The sequence below is a fragment of the Amborella trichopoda genome, chromosome 10, assembly GCF_054954075.1.
Source record: "Amborella trichopoda isolate Santa Cruz 75 chromosome 10, AtrichopodaSantaCruz75HAP2 v2.0, whole genome shotgun sequence".
Lineage (NCBI taxonomy): Eukaryota > Viridiplantae > Streptophyta > Magnoliopsida > Amborellales > Amborellaceae > Amborella > Amborella trichopoda.
This window is the reverse complement of record NC_142345.1, coordinates 41,987,766-42,005,720: the sequence shown is the minus strand read 5'-3', so window position 1 is coordinate 42,005,720 and position 17,955 is coordinate 41,987,766.

The following is a 17,955-nucleotide window of genomic DNA, read 5'->3' as shown; positions in this document are numbered from 1 at the left end:
CCGGTCAATTTTGTCGTTTCTAGGTAAGAGAGACCGGTGTCCGTACATTTCGGTACCGACATCTTTCGGTCTACACGCATTGCGGAAAAGTCCGGTCTCCACTTCGACTTCGCTGTATACTCCACAAGTAGAATATTTTCCACATGCTACTTTTTGCTGAAAAGGAAAAACAAATTAAAGTGGGCTAAGTAAATAGTCTTGGTTTGTTGGAAAATAACGAAAATGGGCCTCAAAGTAGAAGACTTTGAAGTGTTTTTGCTTTGAAATGTTTACTTTCTTCAACTTATTAAATTTAGTTTTCTTTTTTATATTTATTTATTTCTTTTGAATCCTTATCTTCTTTCTTTTCTATTTATCTATCCCTCTATCTATATATGCCTTGCATTTCTTTTTGAATTTTTTTTCCCAAGTGAGTTAGGTTAGGCGAGAGGGCCCCTACTTTTTTTTTTTTTTTAATTGAAATCGAGCATGCAACGTAGTGTTGCTAAACATCGAAGGGCTAACCAATTAACCCTCTTCTTTGAGATATTATTTTGGTTTTTGAAACTCTAGTAGGAAAAATTACTTGTGATGTTGTCAACTCCTTTTCAATGTAGTCTCGCCATGAGTAAGTGGCATCAAAAATATAAATGAGCAAAATTGGGAAGAAGACTGGAATTAGAAGAAGATAAAAGCGGCCCAATATTTTCTACACTAGGGAAATTTGTCAAAATACACTTAAAGGTAATAGCTATTTTATCATATGTTTTGGTTTAATTTCAAAATACATATGATTTTGAGTTTGAATAGTAGTAAAGTCTAAAATGTTAGTTAAAAAGTGACGTGTATTTTGCTTTAACTATTATTATTCATGAAATTAATCTTGAGCGACAAAAGTTATAACTAACTTTTATTTATTTATTTTTTTTTTTTGAAGGATGAGGTTTTTGTAAAGCCGTCTTTATGAAAACAAAATAAAACCCCACCTCAAATCCTCGTTCGGAAAGCACTTTTAGCAAAGTAAATCTTCATATTGGTTTTAAAATCAATTTTCAAAGTCAATAATAAATTTTGAAACTAAAAGGCAAAATAGACGGTCTCGATAATTTGTTACAACATATATTATTTTAAAAGCTTGAAATCCTAATTTTTTCCTGTAACTATGATGGTCCAGTTGAGATGATCGATGTAAAGGTTTTTCAATGCTTGAATTATAATTTTAGATGAGTTATAAGGTGAGGCTTTACTTAGTTTGATAGAGCTGTAACCCTATCAAACCATTTTGTGTTTTTTGAAACTTGTAAGATCAAAGTGTCAATCATAACGACCCAAAATTCAATAAAAAATTCAACTATGAGAAATGAATGATTGCTCAGTGGAAAAGTAGATTTCATTTAGGTCCCTTGTAGATTTCCACTAGTTTTAGTTTAATTTTAGAATGAATGTCAGTTTTTTTATCAGAGAAATTATCTGCCAATTTATAAAAGGCTTGGACAGCAAGAACAGTATGAATTCTTTCATCTTTTTCATTATTTCTGATTATATGAAAAATAATTTGAACGGGTCATCCAATATCAAAAGAGCAACATATTTTTTAAAGAAAATATCTTTGTACAGTCTATTTTTTGTTTCTATTTATCAAGAAAATAATTTAAATTATTTCTTACCGCATAAAATCTTTATGTTTTTTATGTTCTAAAATGACTTCTTTTTATGTTTTAAAATGACTTCATCTTTATCTCTCTCGCAACTCTGTATCTCTCTCCCCTCTCTCTCTCAAAATTCCATCAGTCACACTCTCGCGCCTCTCTCTCTCTCTTTTAAGACTCCCTCCCTCTCTCTCTCTCTCTCTAAACATAAAAAATTCTCCCCAATTTGAACGTAGAGGAGGCCACAAATTCTAGCAAAGGCTTCAACTTCTTACTCAGATATTCAAGATGAACTCCATTCGACTTACAAACACTAGAATTAGCTCTCTTCAATTTCAATTTGTCGTGGTGGTCTAGAGAGCTTTTATTTTCCGTAATCTTGGCAATGGAAAAACTAAGGTTTTTCTTTAGGGTAGAGAATACAATCGTGGTGCTTGCAATAATGACATATGTGGCCATGGCGGATGACAATAACAATGTGTTCCAGCTTTGCCAAACGCTTGCATCCAGAAATCAGATGGCTTCACATTTGGTATGGCCTTCTGAGGTCTTCTTTCTTTGTCAACAGTATGGCTGGCTTCACATTTGGTATGGCCTTCTGATGTCTTCTTTCTTTGTCAACAGTATGGCTGGCTTCACATTTGGTATCGCCTTCTGAGGTCTTCTTTCTTTGTCCATACTACCACACAACTCTCGCCATGCGATCGAAGGTTTTCTCTCTCTATAAACAGTGCCCAACTTGCGATGTTCAGCCCAAGGTGGATCAAATCTCTCTCCTCACCATTAATACCACACCGGAGACATTGCAAAACTTGTTCGCCATCTTTACTTTGCTACTTTAGTGGAAGGGACATTGCAAAACTTGTACTGGAAAAGAGAAACCCAAACCTTACTTTGTGTATTTGAGAGAGAGAGAGAGAGAGAGAGAGAGAGAGGGGCAAGAGAATGAGAGACAAAGTTTAGAGAGAGAAGGGGATGAAAAAGAAATGGAGTTTTGTGAGAGAGATTAGACGGAGTTTTGAGGGAAAGAGATATGAGTCATTTCACTAATTATTTTAGCCGATGATATGCGGTCAAAATGATCAAAGGTTAAAAGATAGAAAAAATAAGGACTTTATACTCCTAAAAATAATTTAGATGTTTGGGTATACAAAGGTATTTTTCCCTATTTTTAATTCAGCGATAACTTAGCTATTTCACATAAAAATAGGGGCATTATAGTCAACGATTGCCGTAATAATATAAAAGGGCCTCTCGGTTGCACAGCTAGGAGTCTAACTTCTTGATTCAAGTGATCAACCGCGTGGGGCCCGCATTACGGAGGCTCATTACGATTGACGGTGACGATTGAAGAGTTTGGAAACCGAGACCGTTCTTTTGAAACCTAGGATATTGGCGGTTGGGATCTAGTACACTTCGTCGGTTCGTGCTGTTACAGAAAATCTGGACCGTTCTTTTCCTAGTACAAGATAATACTAGTCTATAATGGCCTCAAATATTGCGGTTTGATTCAGTTAAGATTCGGGATACTATGCTCCCGCGGGAGCAGTAAGGTTGGGGACACTATGCCCTTGGAGCACATTATTGTGATCTACTTCCTCGTACAAAGACCCACTTGGGAGGATTCCTTTTTGTAATGAATTTGGGGGAAACTTTTAAAAGTTACTGGATAGTTATTTAAAAAAAAAATTAATTTTGAATTTTTAAACACTTAGACCTTTCCTTTAAAAAATTGGACGGTCTCTATTCAATTTTAAAACATTATTTTTTTAATATATTGAGAGTCCCATCAAAAAAAAATTTCTAGTAAGATTAGTCTATGTGCTGAGGCGATTCATCACCGTCAAAGCTTTTTTTCAACTGATTGGGTCAGCTACACTAATCCGAACATGTTATTCTGCTATCTTAAAAGTCATATTTTCAATGAAGTCATGAATCTCCATATCTTTTCTCATTATTTATAACCATATCCTTTAGCACATTGGTTTACGGGTTGAAAAAATTACACCTCAAAATTCGAGATACTAATGTTGAGTTTATCTAAGGGATAAATGGACTTTTATACTGCCGTAGGAGTATAAAAACTTCTTGCTTAAGTTACAATCTCTCTCTTGAGTGGTCTCTCTACACTTCAATTCATTATTATCTCCCATTTGCATAACAGGTCAATCTCTCTCTCTCTCTCTCTCTCTCCACTTCAATCCACAATGTCTCCCCCTCTCTCTCTCTCCACTTCAATCTCTCTCTCTCTCTCTCTCCACTTCAATCCACAATGTCTCCCATTTGAAGAACAGGTCAAATAAGACTAAGAGAGCCATTGCAGACCATATAACGTAATGGTGGAAATATGAGCATCTTTCTCTCACACTTATTACACGGTTTCTATCCGACCAGTTCGCATGTTGTAGAAACCGGGGCTTGACAATAAATATAGTTTTTTAATATAATTTGATCATGAATATGAAAAAGAAGAAGCAAAAACTAGAAATAATAATTATATTAAAAAAACATTTAGACGGCTGGTTACAATTGTTTTTATATGAACTACCTATTTGTATCTAAAACCAGAAAATTAACAATAAAAAGAATGGAGGTTAAGAGAAAAATGCCCTCTCTTAAAAGGTCGACTGATTTACAATGAAAGGAGATGTCCCTTTAAATAAATTAAAATAAGGTCGACTGATTTATAATGAAAGGAGATGTCCCTTTAAATAGACTAAAATAAAATCGACTGATTTATAATAAAAGGAGATGTTCCTTTAAATAGATTAAAATAAGATAACTAATAAAAAGCTTCTCTCTACACCTATCCCTAATTTCTCTCTCTTATATCGACGGGCTTCTAGATAGCGACGTTTTCCTTCTCATGTTTTACTCAAAAAAGACCTCCCAAATTGGTTATAGTTGATAAAGATAAACTCTCTTCTAAATTTACCTTTATCCTAATTATATATCTCAAACTAACCCAATCGATACAAGATAAACACAATATAAACTCTAAAGTCGCCATGCTAATTATCCTTGCGCACTCCTTAAATAAACGAATAATTAAAATGATTCTAATAAATAACCCTAATAATTTCCTCTTAGTAGGTCTTGCCCTTTCTTTCTCTCTTGGGCTCTGCAACCCTTCTTTGGCCCAATTGGTTTCTCTGGCGAGTTGGCTTCAGTACATATGCGATATAAGTCTGGATCCTCTGACTTCAGAAATCCACGTGCTATCAGAGTATGGCCTGCCCTTCCATTTGACTAGAAATTGTTAATAGGAACCCTTTCAAATTTGAAAGCTTTCAGTCTTCAAAACTTGCTCAATTTCATCATCTTTCTTCGTTGGTAATTTCTTCATCATATCAACTACATCTTATGCGACTTTTAGAGAGTCTTCATGAAACTCAAACAAGTCAGCAACATTAAATATCGGGGAAATATCCAATGTTTTTGGTAATTCTACCTTATATGCGTTGTTCCCATATTGCTTCAAGATGCGGTAAGGACCAACTTTCTTGGACTTCAGTTTATTATAGGTTCCCAACGAAAACCTTTCCTTTCGTAAATACACCATTACTAAGTCACCCTCCTTGAAAATCTTCTCTCTTCTATTCTCATTTGAAGTTTTTTGATACTTTGCATTGATCTCCTTAATTTTCTTCTTGATTTACGCTTGCAAATCTCGAATATGTTTAGCAAAAGCATTGGCAGCATTACTTATCTTGCATGTCATTGGTAATGGCATTAGGTCCAACACATGATTAGGCATCCACCCATTAACAATCTCAAATGGTGATTTTCCTGTAGATCGATTTATTTAACTATTGTAAGCAAACTCAGCCTGAGGCAAAACGATATCCCACTGAGATATGTTATCACCAACAATACTCCTCAAGAGGTTACCAAAGCTCATATTCACTACTTCGGACTGCTCATCTATTTAAGGATGATAGGCACTAGAAAATTGAAGTTTGGTTCCCATGCGCTTCCATAAAGTGCACCAAAAATTATTTAAAAATTGTGTATCCCGATTAGATGTAATACACTTATGAACACCATGTAGCCTTACAATATCTTTGAAAAAGAGATTCGCGATATGTGTAGCATCCATAGTTCTTCTACAATGAATAAAATGTGCCATTTTGAAAAATCGATCAACAACAACAAAAATAAAGTCCATACCTCGTGTGGTACGTAGAAGTACATGTACAAAATCCATAGAAATATCAACCCATGGGGTATCTGGAACAGGAATATGAGTATAAAGACATGTATTTTGTGTGTGACCTTTAGATACTTGGCAAGTTCGACATCGGGTCACAAATCAATCAACATCTCGTCGTATAAGTGGCCAAAAATATTTTTCTCCAACCATAGCCATAGTTTTGTCATTTCCAAAGTATCCACCCAAGGGAGCAATTAGGTATACATAACTGCACACCTTTAAATAAACAACCATCATGCATTAGATACTCACTCATAGGGTCTCGTCCATCAACACATCTTTCAAGGACCTTGTTGAAAATTGGATCAACTCTATATTGATTTTTTATCACTTCAAATCCAAACACTTCCATAGATAAAGTTCTAAGCAACACTACCCTTCTACTTAAAGCATCAGTTGCCTTATTTTGGGTTCCATCTTTGTGCTTTAAAAGGAAGGTATATTCTTGAAGGAAGGCCATCCACTTAGCATGTCGCCCATTCAACTTTTTTTGAGAACTCAAATACGGAATGCTTCATGATCTGAGTACAGAACAAACTATCTATGAATCAGGTAGTGCCTCCAGTAGCATAAGGCTTGCACCATTGCATAAAACTCGAGTTCATAAACCGAATACTTCTTACATGCATCATTTAATTTCTCACTAAAGAAAGCCAATGGTCGTCCATCTTGACTTAGAACTGCCCCTATGCCAACATTTGTTGCATCAGTTTCAATCTCAAATACCTTAGAAAAATCTCATAAGGCAAGTACTGGTGCTCGCATCATCTTTTGTTTAATTAGAGTGAAGCTCTTTTCAGCAGCAGGATTCTATGAAAACTTTCCAGCCCTCATACAATCAGTCACTGGTGCTATTAGAGTGCTGAAATTTATGATAAATTGATGATAAAAGGTCGCTAGGCCATGAAAAGAAAGCACCTCAGTGACTTTGGCACCGGCCACTCAACTATGGCTTTCATTTTTTCTTGATCCACCTTAATTCCCTCAGATGAAACAACATACCCCATAAATACGACATTGTTTGTCATAAATGAGCATTTTTTCAAATTCACAAAAAGTGATTCCTTCCTTAACACATCAAAAACTTGTTCCAAGTGGTTAAGATGATCATGTGGGTTAACGCTAAAAACCAAGATATCATCAAAATAAACCACAACAAATTTACCAATAAAAGGACGAAGTACCTCAATCATTAGGCGCATGAATGTACTTGGTGCATTAGAAAAGCCGAATGGCATCACAAGTCACTCATATAGTCTATCTCGAGTTTTGAATGCGATTTTCCATTCATCTCCAGGTCGGATCCGAATTTGATGGTACCCACTCCTTAAATCAATCTTTGATAAAACCTTTGCTCCATTAAGCATATCTAATATATCATCAAGCCTAGGTATGGGAAATCGATACTTGATTATGATTTTGTTGATTGCTCGACTGTCCACGCACATCCTCCATGACCCATCTTTTTTTGAAGTTAGTAATGCAGGGACGGCACATGGTGACAGGTTTTCTCAAAGCAATCCCTTCGTAAGCAACACAACAACTTGTCTGTGCAACTCCTCATGTTCCATGGGGCTCATTCGATAATGGGTCAAATTTGGTGGGCTAGATTCGGGCACCAAGTCAATGTGATGCTGAATATTTCTCATTGGAGGAAGACCATCAGGTAATTCTTCAAGCATCAAATCTTTATACTTATCAAGTAGAGGGTCAAGAGACCAAAGAATTACAGTTGGTGCAGAATTTTCTTTTGCAACTAATACATAAATCACATCCATATCCTTGCTGTCCCCTTTTAATTTTTGAACATTAAGCAACTTTGAACCCTCATCTTTAGTGGATTTGGGTGTAGGAAGTTGCTTCATAGGGTGAAGTATTATATTAATTCCATCTTTAACAAAAGAATAAGTGTTTGGCCTAGTTTTATGGACCATATCATGATCATAAAGTCATGATCTACCAAGTAATATGTGGCATGCATCCATAGGTGCTACATCACACCACACTTTTTCTTTATAATTAGCACCAATGGAAAAAGAGATTAAACAACGAGTACGAACTGGTACATCACCTCCTTTCTTGAACCACTCGATGTGGTATGGGCGTGGGTGCTTATGTTCCTTCAATTGAAGTTTAGCCACCATCTCTTTAGATACAATGTTTTCACTGCTCCCACCATCAATTAGTACTGTGCATAACTTGCCTTCTGATGTACAAATTGTTCAAAAAATATTATGTCGCAGCCACTTCTCATTCTCGTTAGGTATTGGGGTTGATAACATAGTTCGCTGGCCAACTAAGACTTCACCCTCTTCATCTCCATAAAAATCCTCTACTTCACCTTTGAAAGGTTCAGTCCCTTCATAAGACTAGCTTGTCCCAATATCACATTCACTTTCATAAGTGTATCCTTCATCAACTTTTGCTTCATCATTTTCTTCAGCCAAATTAACTTTGATAAGGGGTTGACGTAAGGGGCAATTGAATGCCATATGTCAAAGCTATTGGCACTTGAAACACACTATTTGTGTATTATCAAGAAGTATTGTAGGTGCTCTCAACCCTCTCCCAACACCACCTCTCCCTATATTAGGGTTTGGCCTAGTTGGAAAATTCTAAGAAGTTTGGTTTCTACGCCCTATAGGTGGTCTTCTAAAGGTTAAAGCTTGTTGTCCCTGTATTGAAGTAAAGCCTCTTGTCACTGAGCTATTTCTCCTAAGGCCTAGATTGACTATTTCCTCTTCTTTGAGGGCTTAAGTATAGGCATCAGACATCTTATAAACATCTTTGAAGGCCAATTCGTTCTGGATGCCTTGATTTAGCCCATCCAAGTAACGATTTATTTTTTTATCTTCGTACTCTTGTAAATTTGCCTTAAATGATAAAATATAGAACTCTTCAGTATAGTCACTTACCGATTTTCACCTTGCTTGAGGTTTTGACACCTTTGGTATAAAGTTCGGGCCTAATTTACTGGTAAAAATTTTCGATGCATCTTTGTCTTCATCTTTTCCCATGAATTAATCTTTTCCTTGCCTTGTCGAAGACAATCCTGTTACAATTCATCCCACCAAACCAATGCATGGCCAGAAAATTTTGTGGCTACTAATTTTATTTTTTTATGATCTACAATATCTTTGTACTCAAACACTTTCTCTACTTTACTTAGCCAATCAAGAAAATCATCTGCATGCAATCGACATGGAACTCTGGAATATCAACTTTTACTTCAAGTTCTCTTTTTCTTTCCAACAACCGAAGAATTCGTTATTAGCCGGAGCCACCCGAGGTTGGTTAGGAACAAGATGCATATATCTTTCATCTATGTTGCCTTGAGTTCCAACGCCGGTCTCCGGATTCCTTCCATCCTGAACCTGAGCGAACCTTTGCGCAAGCTCATCAACTTTCGCAGCTACATGCATGAATTGGTCTACTCTCTCTGTTAGGGCTTGAACTAATCCAGTCAATACTTTTAATCCATTGAGGGGTGTCTCTTGTGAAGCCATCGGAACCTGGCTCTGATGCCAATTAATACAGGGAGAGAATAAAACCAAAAAATTGACAATAAAAAGAAGGAAAGTTAAGAGAAAAATACCCAATCTCAAAAATCTGCAAGGGAATCCACCCCCAAAACAATCTCTTTCAAGAGACCAATTTTTATTCAATTCATAGACTGATTTACAATAAAAGGAGATGCCCCTTTAAATAGATTAAAATAAGATAGCTAATAAAAAGCTTTTCTATACATCTATCCGTATTTTCTCTCTTTCATATCCACGGGCTTCTAGATAGCCACGTTTTCCTTCTCATGTTTTACTCAAAAAAGACCTCCCAAGTTGGTTATTATTGATAAAGACAAACTCTCTTCTAAATTTACCCTTATCCTAATTACATCCCTCAAACTAACTCAATCGATACAATATAAATACAATATAAACTCTAAAGTCACCCTGTTAATTATCCATGCCCACTCCCTAAACAAAAGAATAATTAAAATAATCCTAATAAATAAACCTAATAATTTTCCCTTATTACGTCATTGCCAATTCTTTCTTTCTCGGGTTCTCCGACCCTTCTTTGGCCCAATCATAAAGGGGCATGGCTGCATCAATATCTATCTTTAAGATGGATGCTTTATACTTCCAGACTGTGAAAGAAAAGTATATATTATATATTTGGTTAATATGGAAGGTGTATATTTTAATTTGTATATTTGATAATGGTAGATATAATATCTTGCATTTATGATAAATCTAGGTATAATATAAGAATTTGTGATGTATGTCTATATTTTCTCAGACTTACCATAAATACAAGATATTGTATCTACCTTTCTCAAATATATTAATTCCATTATATATTTTCTATATCAATAGGTATAATATAATGTGATTTATTTTTATATTTTCTCATATGTAATTTGTCTATAAAAGACGAGTTTGTACATTCATATCAATCAATGGACACTGAGTTTCTTTAGAGAAACCTGAGACTTCTTCACATGGTATTAGAGCCGATTCATCTTTGTTGTGTCTATTCATCATCTGAGCTTGCACCTCATATTTGAGCTCTTTGTCGATTCGTGTTTCGACTCTCTGACATGTCCTCTCTGTCGAGTCGTGTTTCAACTCTATGATCTGTCTCACTGCGGAATCGTGTTTCGACTCTCTGATCTGCTTAATCTTCTCTGCCTCTTTTTCCTATCTTCCAAATTCAATGTCGATCATCAACTTCTAATAAGCATATCTAACCAGTTTTTCGACATGTTTTTATTTTTTTGGCCATCTCCTACTCCAACCATTAGCTTTTGCATCTTTTTCAACTTGATTTGATTTATCCTTCATGGATTTCATACTTCCACCTGTCCGTTGGGCCCAACTTGAGGGCTTGTTGCTCTGTTTAGAACGACTTGTTCTGCCTCATGCCCCTCCTTGGATGATCGATTTTTCTTCTCTTCCTCTCGTTACTTCCTATTTATTTTCTCTCACTAAAAGGTGAAAAGAGATTTTTGCTTTGAAAAGGACAAATAGAGTTGGTTTCCATATTGTTCTTGGTAGTCCACTATGTTCATCTGGTCTTGCAGTTGTTGGTGATACATATTGTTTTTCTCTCGATCGAAATTGTGAAGGACCACTTTTGTAAAATTGTGGCGACCAATTTTCTTTGTTAAAAAAAAAGAAAGTGTGTCTGCCCTCCTGAAGAATAAGCCTTTTGTGTTTGAAAAACAAATCAACCATTTGCGTAGTCCTAGTCAGATTTGTTAGTGAACCCCTCTTAAAATTTTGTCTTGAAAAAAAAAAAAAAAAAAAAAAATTTTGAAACTCCCTCAAGAAAAAAGGAAGTCTGAAACACCCTAAAAACCGTGAGATCTGAATCACTTTGAAATCTCACCCTGCCACTCTGATACGATATTGTTATTGACCCTCTGAAACCCTTCTGAAAAACCAGTCCCAAAAAAAAAAAAAAAGGAAATCTGAAACACCCTAAAAACCGTGAGATCTGAATCACTTTGACATCTCACCCCGCCACTCTTATCTAATATTGTTATTGACCCTCTAAAAAACTAGTCCCAAAAACCAATAAAAAAAATATGCACTATTTTGATTTTATCTTTTCTCTGTCTCTTCTTCTTTGTAAGATCAAGTCTATTATTGTTTTACTCGATCTTGTTCTTTGACCATATGAAACTCGTACTTAAAAAAAAAAAAAACTCTGAAAATTTGTTGTATGATCGAGTTTGTTGCTATGTTACTAGATCATATCTGTTCTAGTCTACGAGCTGCTGAATCCGTCTCGGATCCACACCAAGTTCTAATGCCTCTTCCAAGTGTTATTCTGTTCTCTCAGCTGTCTCAACAGTTTTGTCTGGAATTTTTGTCTGATTGATTGAGCCTACTATGATATAGCCCTCGGTTCCTGAAGCCATATATTACTGAGGCTTGTTGATTTGCCATTGTTTTTTGCCTGTATTGATCAAGCAATTTGAGCATGGCAACCACATCTGAGCAAGACAACCACGGTATCTACTGGTCATACTAGACATCTGAAGATCCAACTGCCCGTTTCTGCAATTAGTATTCAAACTCCAGCTGCTCTCTTTCATAGCATCTTGAGTTTAAAGGGGAGTGTGAAAAAAACGTATATATTATATATTTGATTAATATGGAAGGTCTATATTTTAATCTGTATATTTGAGAAGAGTAGATACAATATCTTGTACTTATGGTAAGTTTGGGTATAATATAAGAATATGTAATTTACTTCTATATTTTATCATCTATAATTTGTCTATAAAAGACTAATATGTATATTCATATGATCAATGGACACATGGAGTCTCTTCAGAGACTTCTTCACACGGACCACATATTGTAGAAATGTGAGACTTCTTCACCCATACCACATATTGTAGAAATGTGATCCAGCCCTTATGAATCAATTTTCCATTTCCAAATAACCAAAACATGAAGATCTGTCTCTCACGCACACACTTTTACTAAACCACGGCTTCAAAAATCAAATCGGAGTAGCTGATTTTCTCAATCGGAATTGGTGTGAGATTAGGGCGAGTCTTGCACTAAATAGAGACTCAAGCTGAATTACCACAAATTTTTATGAGTTTTAATGGAATAAAATAATTGTTCTTAGATTAATTTGAGAGGCTTAACACTTAAATTCAGTTTTTAAATAACCAAAATTAATATTTAAAATTTTACATTATTTATTTTTTTTAAAAAATAATTAGCCAGGTCAGCAGATCCAACTTGCTAGCTTGACCTACCGGTTTAAGATAACCTAGATAACCCTATCTCTCTGTAAAATATACACTGAAAAGTAACCAAATTAAGAAGCATAGAAACCTTTCCTAATCTTTCTCTTTATATGAAGTGTAAGGCACCAATCTAGGAAGACCAACCTTGACCCTAACCATAAAACAAAAAAAAATATAATAATAATAATATGTTACATTTATTAAAATACACATAGGAGATTAATTATTTAATATTTTACTAATATTTTTTATTTAATTGCAAATACATATGACCACGAGTCTTGGAATAGTTGAGAAAGGGTAAACAATTAAATTGTTGGAAGAGTGTGGTTTAAGGTTGCAACCTTAAACAATCCAATTGAGGCGCACCTCCAAATTTTATTGTAACATGTAATTTTGGTGTAAAAAATTATTAAGATTATCCAAAAATATATTTGTATCTCTAATTATAAAATTTAAACTCCAAAAGTGTTTAAAATCAAGTAGATCTATAAGCATATTAAAATATTGAGAATTGACGATCTAGATAATGTGTTGCAAGATGCACTATTTCTGAGACTTAAAATCTTTTTTTTTTTCCCATATTCATACATCTTGATATCGAGATGATTAATTAGAGGTTTTTTCAATATTAAAACAATCTTTTTCGATGGATTTTTTTGGTGCATATTTAATTCTACATTTTAAAGCTGTAATTTTATGTAAACTTTAGCTTTGTTGAAAAGTTAGGTGTATTTTTTATATTTCCCTCATCAACACCAAAAACAGTTATGAAATTTAGGACAATCTTAGTCATGCCATACTCATAGTAATAATAGCGTTTGAAATATTTCACTGAAATTCTATTCATCTATTGTACTTATTATCTCATGATGGTTAGGTTTATATAAGGTGTCATCGAAGAAGTGAGTTGCACCCCTAAATTTTGCCTAAAGATGTTGTTTGGTGTCAGAAACCTTATGATGGCTTAAAAATCTATAAACATTTAAAAATCTTGAAAATAGACAATCCACGTAACTTGTTACAAGATGAACTATTTTTAAGACTTTAAATTCTTTTTTCTTTGTATGCATATATCACGAGGTGAAGATGATTAATTACAGGGTTTTAGAACATCATAACACAATCTTGGATTTTTAATATGCACGAATAGTATAAAGATGACATCTTATACTTTTTTTTCTTTTCATGATAGTGCAAGAAGAACTAATAAATTGTGCCTAGATTGCCCTTCCTCTCTATGTTTTCGTCTTTCAACTCTTCACCATTCCCTGTCTCTTTTGTTTTACCATCTATCTCTCTATCATTTACTTCTTCATAATTCTATCTCATCTCCTCCCTTCCACTTTTCTCGTCTTTCAAAACAAACACAAAGAATGGAAACTAGGGTCTCTTCCATCTTCCATTTCTTTCCTTTCATTCTTCACTATTCAAAGACTTTTCAATTATTTCATAATATATGATCAAACTTAATGGATTTTTAAACTCTCTTTGTGCTTGTCTTAAGTGTTTGAGAAATATGCATGCAATTCATTTGACGGTCCTGTGTATCAGGATCAGACCAACCACAAAATCACTGAGGGGGCAAGTTAAGTTAAAATTAATGTTAATTCTCTCCATATAGAGTGCGATTTCCCTTATTAGATGAACACAAAATTCGCCCCAAGAAAATTACCTATATATGGATAGAGGAATTTGATTTTCTGATCCTGAAACAAATAAATAGTTTTTTTTTTTTTGGTAGATCAATGAAGAATACGGTTTTTAAATACCGAAATTGTGCGTGTTAGTTTGTTGGTGGGTGTATGATAGATAATTATTTTGGTCTCATTAATATGTTGACTCAAAAATCACAATTTTCTTGTACCCCACTATGAGAGAGAGAGATTGATTGTTTTGGACTTTTTTGCCTTGTTACTTGGAATTCCAGTCTTGTGATTATCCCACCATAAATGTAGATAGAGAGAGATGTACGTCTTCTTGACTTGGTGATAGAGAATTTGTAGGTGTATCTTCGACTTGTTTATTTGTTACTCAAAATTCCAGTCTTCGAGTGATAAGTGTGCGCATGGAAGACCGTGAGAGAGAGGGAGAGACAATGCCTCCATTAAGTGTAGATCATAGGGATTATTAACTGGAAAAGTATATAATGAGACGGTCGCAATTAATTTTAACCATGGGATAGATGTGAAATTTGGTGGCCAAATTTATAATATTGAGTAAACTCAAAGTTCAAAAAGAATTTTTTTGTACTTTGTAACGACGACATCCAAGCTATCACATTTCACATGTTGATTGTTATAAGTAGTTGTGACCTCTTTGTACCGATAATAATTGGTCTCACTGTATATAATCCCTTATTAAATACACCTATGTAAGTGTTTTACTTGAGAGAATAAATGTACAGTATGCTCTCAAGAAAGGATATGGGCAAGAGTGGTTGGTGGTCGAGGAGCCCCAAAGTAACATCCCATACTCTATTCTCATCATTAACTTGTCACATATATGGACAATGGTTTGATCGGGCCGCAGCCCTATCAAAATAAGGAAAGCCTCACCTAATAATTCATAGAAAATTTGTAATTTAAGCATTGGAAAAAAAAAGAGATTTCAAACTGTAAAAAATAGTATATATTTTAACAACTTATCTAGACCGTCTGTTTCATCCTAAAAATAAGTGTTTAAATATCCGCAAGATCTGTACATTTTTTTAGCAGATTTTATTGTCAGTATTAGAAATTAGAGACTTCATAGAGATTTCAGTTGCCGAAATGCTTTTTAGAACAGGATACGTCGATTTGAGATGAGCCTTTATTTGGTTTTCATAAAGCGTGTAGTTTGCATAATGTTGCAACCTTAAACAATCCAATTGAGGCATACCTCTAAATTTTATCATAAACGAAATTTTGATAAAAAAAAATTTCAAGATGAGAATCTATTTTCATATTTAACTATAAAATTTTAAACTCTAAAAATAGTTCAAATAAAGTAAATCTATAAACATACGAAACTCTTGAAAATGGACGGTCCATATAAGACGTTGCAAGATACACTATTTCACCGACTCAACATCATTTTTCTCTTTCATATTCATACGTACCAATGTTTTCCAACCATCCAAAGCGAAGCGAAACTTCATCCTCTCTCTCTCTCTCTGTCTGTCCGGCATGCCACGAGGGTGAATAGTGGGCGTGTGCACGCTGCAACATTGAAAACGCGCACAGGTCCAAGTGGTGGTTGTGTCGTCCTCGAAAACACACATCATTTTTGTAACTGTTCGATCCATTCGCCAACCTTAGGAGAGTGATTGATAGATAGAGAGAGAAAGACACTTGAATCTGTTAGGAGATAGATAGAGAGAGAGACTTCAATCTTTTTGCCTCATTTGTTAGAGAGAGAGAGAGTGTGTGTGTCTTCACCTTGCATCTCACTAGACTTTAAGTTTATGGAACACTGACTGTAGGTCAACATGTGGTGGTTGAAAGGGATTCATCAATGAAAAGCATGGAAGGGGTCTAGAGGGAGAATATGATGCATCACTTTCTCACTCCTTGCTGCAATGGAAGGGATCTAGAGAGAGAATATGATGCATCACTTTTTCACTCCTTGATGCAATGGAAGGGATCTAGAGAGAGAATATGATGCATCACTTTCTTACTCCTTGTTGCAGCGACGACCTCTTTTTTGCTTCTACTCCCTTGGTCAAAAAAAGAGGATTTATTCAATCTAAAATTTTGACAAAAATCACTAGATAATTATTCTCAAAAAACTATTGTTGAGATTTTGATCACTAAGATCTCACCCTCTAAAAATCGGACTGTCTCTATTCAATCTCGAAACATTATTTTCTTCCAAGTGCCTAGAGGGTTCAATTAAGAAATTTTATTTATTGATGTCAATCTACATGTTAAAGAGATTATATCTGCAAAATTTGAGGTTTGAGGATTACGGACACCTAAGAATCACTAGATAACTATTCTCAAAAAATAAAAATTGAGATTTCAAACGCTTAGATCTCACCCTCTAGAAATAAGACAGTCTCTATCCGATCTCGAGGCACTATTTTCTTCAAGTGCCTAGAGGGTTCAATTAGGAAAGTTTATTTTTGCCTAATAAATTCCCTCAAACAGATTGCGCAAGTTCCGGATCTCTTTTTTTTTTTTTTTTTTTTTTTTTTTTGTGCGATGTTGACTAGTTTCCTTGAGACTTGTTGACTCCTTCGCTGATCTATTATGTGAAAATTTATTGCGTCATACAAGTTTACCCATTTTTTCTATAAAATTAGTTAAAGAAACACATCTCGATTCACTGCGTATACATTTTCTTGTTAGATGCATGCAGTTGCATGTACAATGGAGATCTGACGATTTGCTAATAATTAAAACAAATGGTCCAAAATAGAGTATTTCTAGGGCTCAATTTGTTTTCCCACATTTGTGATCCTGGTGGTAATTATGCCCCTGTTAAATATTTTGGATCCAAAATCCATCTCAGTCCATCTCTGAAAAAGTTTTGGAAGGTAAGCGCGCTTAAATGCATCTCCAGCTGAAGGACTAGAACCCTAGCATTCCTTTCATGGAAGAGTTCTTTGGCCATAAATGGTTTTATGTCTCATGTGAGAGAGATGTTCCCAATACAAAGATAAAAAGTAGTTATTCACTTTCAGTCGTTTGAAAGAGCACGTTCGGTTCGCGTGAAAATGTTTTCTAATAAAAATATTTTTACAACAATTAATTGTCAATTGTTATGAAAATATGTACTAAGACCCATTGATATGAAAATATTTTCACACTTGATGGCACAACAGAATTTTTTAATTTGAAAATATTTTCTAAAGAACAATTTCACGAATGTATAATAGTTTTAACTCGTATCTAAACATCACCTGAAGACATTTGTGAGAATTTAGATTAATTGGATTTTTTTTATTGAGCACTACACTAGGAGCATGTTGTACACTTACTCCCGCAGGTAGAAGACTAACGTGTTCGAGTTTTTGGGTATCATCTAAACATCCATAGATAATTATATTCATAAGAAAAATTTTGAATTTTGAGTTTTGTAATACTTACATCTCATCCTTCAAAAATTGGATGGTTTCTATTTAATCTTGAGGCACTATTTATTTCTAGACCATAGATAATATAGTGTATGAGTTAAAGAGGTTATATCCCAAGGTTTTGAGGTGGGCTTTATCCCAGGGAATAAATTGACAATATGCTCCCTCAGGAACATGAAATTCTTGATCTTGCCGGATTTGGTCTCCATGGACTCCATTCCCTTCCTCCTTTTTCTCATTGCCCTTTTGCCTAAATTTCATTGTTCATGCTCTTCTGCCTTGC